The sequence below is a fragment of the Pseudorasbora parva genome, chromosome 6 (assembly GCF_024679245.1).
Source record: "Pseudorasbora parva isolate DD20220531a chromosome 6, ASM2467924v1, whole genome shotgun sequence".
Taxonomy (NCBI): domain Eukaryota; kingdom Metazoa; phylum Chordata; class Actinopteri; order Cypriniformes; family Gobionidae; genus Pseudorasbora; species Pseudorasbora parva.
The window spans coordinates 15227658-15235477 of record NC_090177.1 but is presented as its reverse complement, the minus strand read 5'-3'; the positions used below and the strand labels follow the sequence as shown (position 1 = coordinate 15235477).

At 36.4% G+C, this 7820-nt stretch overlaps 1 long non-coding RNA gene across 1 annotated transcript; it reads left to right on the top strand.

The window, feature by feature from the left end:
- Positions 1 to 1134: 1134 nt before the first annotated feature.
- Positions 1135 to 2718, top strand: LOC137079244 (uncharacterized). The gene is made up of 4 exons (XR_010905438.1): positions 1135 to 1934; positions 2043 to 2102; positions 2212 to 2343; positions 2520 to 2718. It is a non-coding gene; the product is annotated as an uncharacterized lncRNA (long non-coding RNA).
- The last annotated feature ends 5102 nt before the right edge of the window (positions 2719 to 7820 follow it).

The window sequence follows — 7820 nt, the reverse complement described above, 5'->3', positions numbered from 1 at the left end:
GAAGTGCAGTTTTGAAGAGTAAAGTAGAGAAGAGCTGGCCTTTGTCATTGTGCATCGGATAACAGAAAATGGGCAAAGAGGCGGGACGTGGGTGAAGCTGAGGTGACGCAATGACTAACAGACAGCGAATAAATGGCTATCCACTTGTTAATCAAATTGGCTACGCCCTTAATTATGCAGAACTTTAAGGATTTATAGAATGTAAACGAATGAGTTATACAAAAAATTCACCCCCTCACAGTTAGGGTTAGCCGTACAGATCAAAACCACATTTTGTACCAGGCTGTAATTTTTTTTTTCTGTTGTAAAGTTGGGCATTTTATTATGGGGCTCAATAAGATTTTGCTCCCTTCTGGAGCCTGTCCCTAGTGGCCAGTCGATGAATTGCAGTTTAAGTTACTTCCGTATTGGCTTTAACAGAAACTGGGGGAGGTTGCCGCTTGGTTTAAACATGTTTTGGGGAGCGACTAATTAAAATAGTGACACAACTATACATTTTTCCGTAGGTGGCTATTTAATGTGATAAAATTGCTATATTTACATTGCTATATTATGATGTATTGCACATACTAGTTTACATACAAGCAAACTGAGGTGCTAATAAAAGGTGCTTCAACTCTTCTTGGTGGGCTTTCCACAAGGTTTGTGCACTGGTGTGCAGTCATGCTGGAACAGGAAGGGGCCATCCCCAAACTGCTCCCACAAAGTTGGGAGCATGAAATTGTCCAACATATCTTGGTATATTGATATTATCTGAAGCATTGCATTTTTTCACTTAAAAACTAAGGGGCCAAGCCCAACCCCTGAAAAATAACCCCACAAAATAACCCCCACCACCAAACTTTACACTTGTTGCTGTTTGTGGAAACTTTGTATCTAAAAACATTACTTTTATACGTTACTAAATAAATAAAAAAAACACTGTAGTGTTTACCACTTCATTGTCAGAGTTGATAGTTGAGTTTATATATGGTGAGACATTTGCATATGTCATTATATTATTAAAATTTTACAAAAATCAAGCTTAAATTTTGGACATAAAGAATTTTGGACATAAATATTTTGTCAGCTATTAGAATGGCTATATTAAACAGTGGGAGTATTGCACTAAGAGAGGTACTGCACTGTAAAAAAATTTTTTGCGATTTTGTTATTTCAACAATTTTTTTTCAGTAGAGATAACTAGATTGTCCAGACAACAAGGCATTTTAAGTTTTCTTGTCCTCAACTAGACTGAAAGTTAAGTGAACAAGTATAATTGTTGTTTTAACTCAAAAACATATGTTGAAATAACTAAACTATATTTTCTGTTGAATGAACAAGTATAATTGTTGTTTTAACTTAAAAACATAAGTTGAACTGTTCTGGATTTTACTCCAATTATACTTTAGTCTATTTATTTAACTACAGTAAACTAAACTTAATCTACTATGTGCAGCTGATTTATATACAACACTCTAATTATATAGATATGAGCACATTTATTTAACTTACCGTATTTAATACGTACCATTCCACACCATATAAACCAAGTCTTAATTCAAGGAGTCAATGAGTAAAGAGTTTTTGTATTAACACGGCTAGTGAAAACAGCGCCATCTGGCGGAGAGGATAATTATGTACATCCAGGAAATGCACGTGCTGTATGCGCGCGCCCCCGTATCCCCTCCCCCACCGACTGACAGACCAGACGCCATTTCCCTTCAATCGCAATGCTGAGCAAATGAGTAGTGTTTACACCGGCATAGTGTTTTATCTCATTAACAGTATGAAGTTTATAACATTATATTGTGGTAGGATGGTATGTGTGTGTGTGCGTGTGTGTGTGTCCGTGCGCACCTAAACTTAGAGATATCTTTGACTCGCGGTGCAGAGCGGAGGATAGAAACAGGCGACTGAGGCGAGAGAACTTTTTTACAGGGAAATATTATAAAGTAAGTGTTTTATCTCATTTACCATTTGTTTTTCATAATTTATTGATTTATACCAATATGTAACTTATATGCTGTGCGCGTTTAAACGAGCCAAAATTTTTCTCTCAGGGGACATGACTCACCGTGCAGTGCAGACATGGAGTTTACTTTTAACCAAGATAACACAAAGTAAGTTACGTGTTTAACCTCATCTACAAAGTGTATTTATGACATTATATTGTTTTATAATTATATTTGTGTGTGTGTGTGTGTGTGTGTGTGTGTGTTGTGCTCCCAGAGCCGTTGAAATACAGAGTTCCTAACTTACACGCTTTCGCGGGCTTCATGGAGCTCTCAACAACTCGCGCCGTCTATTTGTTCGAATGGTTGGAGGTGGACAGCAGTTTCACTATATTTGCTGCAATTTCTGGTAAATATTAACTTTATGAATTTAAATAATATCAAATTGTGAAATTTGAAGTATTCAGCCCTAATTAAATCACATTGAGTCATTGTACAGTGTAAACATTGCAACATGTTGTCAATAAGCCTATAAAATGTTTTTTTTTTTTTTTTAAATGTTTTTATCTATTGCTCCTTGACAAGAAACTGAACTGGTTTACGGATCGGATGAAACTACATCTCGCTTCACTGCATGGTCTCTCTCAGATCGCCATCAGATACAGATAAGTTTCATGAAACTCCTTGAAAATTATTAAATGTGAGTTTGAATCGATACAGGTAAAATAAATAACTATTAAAGGGTAAGTTCACCCAAAAAGGAAAATTACCTCATGATTTACTCACCCTCAAGCCATACTAGGTGTATTCCAGACGAATACAATCGGAGTTTAAAAAATCTAAAGCATTATAAATAGCAGTGAATGGCAGTCCAAATTTTTAAGCCCAGAAAAAAGTGCATCCATCCATTGTAAAAGTAATCCACATGGCTCCAGGGGGGTTAATAAAGACATTCTGATGTGAATCGATGGGTTTGTAATGTAAAAAGCTATAATGTAAAATATGTAGCTTCTGGCGCGACGGCCTTCCGTATTAAAGTTACGGAAAAAGTGTAACTGGCACGGTGATGTCGTCGGATGTAGAGGGGAAGAAAAACGCAACTGGCGCAGCGACGGCATCGGACATGGAGTAAAAAAAACGTATTTGCCGCGACGATGACGTCGGACGTGGCGTAAACCTTTTGAACTTCGAGAGGCATTACACTTATTTCGTAAATTGAGGGCGGTCCGCCAGAAGCCTTTATTAACCCCCCGGAGCCTTCTGGATTATTTTTTATAATGGATACAGAGCTTGACATTAAGCATGTTCATGTGCTTGTCCGGAAAAAAGTTTGATATTTTGTGTGTGTGTGTGTGTTTTAAATATAATTTATTCTGAAGCAATATGCTGACCATTATTCAATCAGCTTTGACATATTTAAATCTGCATATTTGTGAATTTTTTAATTATTATTTTTTACTTTATATAAAGGGCATTTCCCCTCTAATCTTATTAAATATAGGCTATGCTTCAGGTTTCATTTTATATTGTAAAATTTGATCTATACATTAATTTAAAATAAGACACTATAAGGGCTGTTACCAATCACATTAAATAATTTACACTGAAAAATTTAATTTGCATTAAATAATGTTTTGAAATTTGTATTTTTGGATAGACCAATAATGTTTAAACATCAAACCAAACCTCCAGTAGGTGGTAGCAGGTGGCCGTTTTAATGAGTGAGTCATTGAGTCGTTCATTCAAACGATTCATTCAAACGCTGAATCGTTCAGTAACACACATGTTGCTGTGACTTGTTGCGGTTCTGCTGTGAATGATTTTCACTGCTGAAATAGAACAAAACATTAAATATTGCTTCTTAAATGTAAGTGACTTTAAGGGAATGTTAATTTAAGCGAATGTTAATTAATTGTTTTGCTATGAACTGTCATGTGAAGTCAGTGTCATTTTCAGTCGTGGTGGTATTCAGGAAAACAGGTCAAGTGTTGTAATGTCTTCTCTAGAGGCTGCACAAGTGTCAACAGCGCGACCTTGTTATCGTCAGTTCATTATATATTATTATCCACTATCAATCGCCACTTACACTAAATTAATGCAATCATTCTTGCATTTTGGTGATTCGCTAGCTATTTTTTGTTTTAATCAGGTCCATCGGGCAAGTAAAATTCTCTTTCACTTGTCCCTTCAAAAAATCCACAAGCGTTAATGTCGAACCCTGGGATAGATGCACTTTTTTTCTGGGCTTCAAAATTTGGGCAGCCATTCACTGCCATTTATAATTTTTGGATTAGCCAGAACTTTTTTTAATATAACTGATTCAGGGCTCGACATTAACGCTTGTCAGGGACAAGTGAAAGAGAATTTTACTTGCTCGATGGACAAGGGCCTGATTAAAACAAAAAATAAACTAACGTTAGCGAATCACCAAAATGCAAGAATGATTGTGCATTAATTTAGTGTAAGTGGCGATCGATAGTGGATAATAATATATGATGAAATGACGATAACAAGTTTGCGCTGTTGACACTCGTGCAGCCTCTCGAGGAGAAATTACAACACTAGAGCCATTTAAGCTGTTTCCTGAATACAATCACGACAGAAAGTGACTCTGATTTCATATGACGGTTCCATAAACATTACATTAACATTCACTTAGTCACTTACATTTTAGATGCAATATTGAGTGTGTTTGTTCTATTTCAGCAGCGAAAATCGTTCACAGCAGAACCGTAACGCGTCTCACAGCAACTGAACGATTCAGTGTTTGAATGAATCGTTTGAATGAACGACTCAATGGCTCACTCATTAAGAGGGCCACCTGCTGCCACCTACTGGAGGTTTAGTTTCATGTTTAAACATACTTTCTAACATTTGTATTTGTCTATTCAAAACTACAAATCTCAAAACATTATTTAATGTAGTTGTGATTTTTCAGTGTAAATTATTTTATTTGATTGGTAACAGCCCTTATCTTGTCTTATTTTAATTTAATGTATTGATCAAATTTAACAATATAGAATGAAACCTGAAGCAGAGCCTTTATTTAATAAGATTAGGGGGAAAATTCCCTTTATAAAAGGTAAAAATATCCTACATTTCAAATGATTCAATATTTTTTTTAAAAATCACAAATATGCATATTTAAATATGTCAAAGCTGATTGAACACTGGGGAGAATATTGCTTCAGAATAAATTATATTTACAACGCACACACGCACGGAAAAACAAAAAAATATCGAACTTTTTTCCGGACAAGCACATTTTTTATTTGGCCAAGTGAATGAACGATATGAAACAAGAATGTAATACACCTAGGATGGCTTGAGGGTGAGTAAATCATGGGCTAATTCTCACTTTTGGGTGAACTAACCCTTTAATATGACAGTGGTTTTAAATGTAGTTTTTGTTGCTTTTTTGCATTTGAATATTGCACTTTACTAGTAGATACAGCATGAAATAAACATGTATGAACATCAGAGAATATGTTTAAAGATACAGTACAATGTATGAAATCTGTATTGTCTCATGTAATCGCAGTGTTTCAACTGCGCAATAGGGCTGGGATAAACGATTATTTTTTAAACGATTAATCTAGCGATTATTTTTTCGATGCATCGATTAATCTAACGATTAATTTTTCCTGTCCGATTCGGTTACGATTCGATTCGATTACCGATTATCTCCCCATTAATTGCCTAATAGCAATTTATACATGTTGATTTAATTATCTGAATGAAAAAACGAATTCCTTAACATTGCAATATATGTTTATTGCTCTTAAAATTCCAAAGTAAGACTATACAAGAGCAATGCATTCAATAAAACTTTGAAAACATAAAGTAGGCTACACACACACACACACACACACACACATAACACACACACACAAGTATAAACCTACAACAAAGAAACATTATACGATTTTTCTATGTATGCAACTCAGCCTACAGGCTATGCCCGTCGATTAAATATCAACAAGTTGGTTAATCAAATCCGGGGACACACTGCAAGCGTGAGCGTCTCGGCTGCGTGGCGTGTCCGTTTTTGTTTCGGCTCCCATGTTAACAGGTTGGAGTTTGCACACTGCCTGTGACGCGCGGAAAACGTGTGCATGCTATAAATAGAAGAGCGCCTATTTTTCACGCTTGTTGGGAGCGTCTCCAGGCAAAATAGAACAGGAAAAGATGTTTATATATCATTTTGACACGAATACATATTATTAAATAACATTTTCATGTTTGAAAGTCTGTAGGTTTACATAAATGCAGATATAGGCCTAATTGTAATAATAAAAAACGTCAATTATCGATTTTGAAATATTGCAACTGTCAATACAGAACGAAATATTCTGTTGCCTATTTTGCCGTCAATACCAGATATGTGGCTACTCCCGACGTTTTCTTTGCTGTATCAGTAGGCTATTTATGTTTAACATTAGGAATAGGGCTTCCCTCCGCATCAATAGCAGCAGCAGTGCCGCGTCAGACACGCTTCTGTGCAAAGGCAGAGAAAACGCCACGCAGCCCCGTGGCTGACCCGCAACAGAAACGCCACGCGCATCCGCGGCATGACAGTGAAAACAGTTACATGTAGAGTGCATTATGGGCGCCAATATTCCGTTTAAAACCGGAATAGTCCTGGGATGAAACTGCTCACTTAGAGGATGGATACTCTTGGTCACATCAGCGCGATTAGACATTGAACATTTTAAATTTAAAACAGCTTATTATGTAGGTAACGTAGCCAATGTGTCCGATGCTTTCACTTGATGCAAACGTTTGTTTTTGTGATTAAAATACATCAAATATTACCAAAACATCTGTCTTCCTGTGTGCAGAAATTTGTTTATGTAGCCGTGACAACAAAACGCGTGCGCGCAGCCTGTGATGCTCCCTGCGCGCACCGCGCGCCAACCCCATAGACTGGCCAACCCGCAAGCCTTGCACTTCTGAAAGTCTGAGGAGCCACTTGTGTTGCTACCATAGATATACATAATAAATAATATACTTAATTACATAATATTCTTTATTATGTACATCTATGGTTGCTACTACTCTTGGGCGCCGCCATCTTTATTTTGAGTCTGACGAATCGACGCACATATTTTGCGTCGACGAATTTTTTGCGTCGACGTCATCGATGACGTCGACGGGTTGTCCCAGCCCTACTGCGCAAACGTTAATAAACGTCAATAAATAGCTTTTAAGCAATGTCATGTCACATTTACCTCAGAAAAAATATTCTGTCAGCTAGAAAAAGTATATTTACTATATTGCATAGTTATTGTATTGCTGTTCTTTAGTATTTAATGTATGTTTGAATAAATATTTTATGACAGCACCACTTAAAATTTGTATCTGTCTCATTTTTTTCCAGCCAGATGATGATGAGAGAGACATTGTTCATGGGGTTAATGTAGGGTATCTTGACCATGAGTGAGGACATCAGACATGATAGTGCCTTCCCAGATGATGTTGTGGATGTGGATGTCATACTGGACGGAGATTGTGGTCATGGATCTAGAAGATGCCCTAAATGCCTTTGCCACACTGTTTGGGCTCGAGCTATGAGGTTATCCAACTTTTTATTTTATTTTTATTTTTAATCTAGGTTTAATGGTTGGGGAGAGCTGCAAAGCTGAAAAAAATGCAGTGAGGTAACACTGGTGCATTTGTGCTGTTTATGCTCATTGATAAATGTACTGAAGCTTGAGAGCTTACACATTGTTAATTAAAATGAACTTAAATTAAGTTTAAATTAAAATGGTATAAAGCCAAATCAGAGGTGTTTAACAGTCTGTGCCGTTTCTTTTTGCAATTTTCTGAAGAAAGGACATTTCAGACCTTTTGTGTGGTTGTTTTTGGTGTTTGTTTTTGCAATAA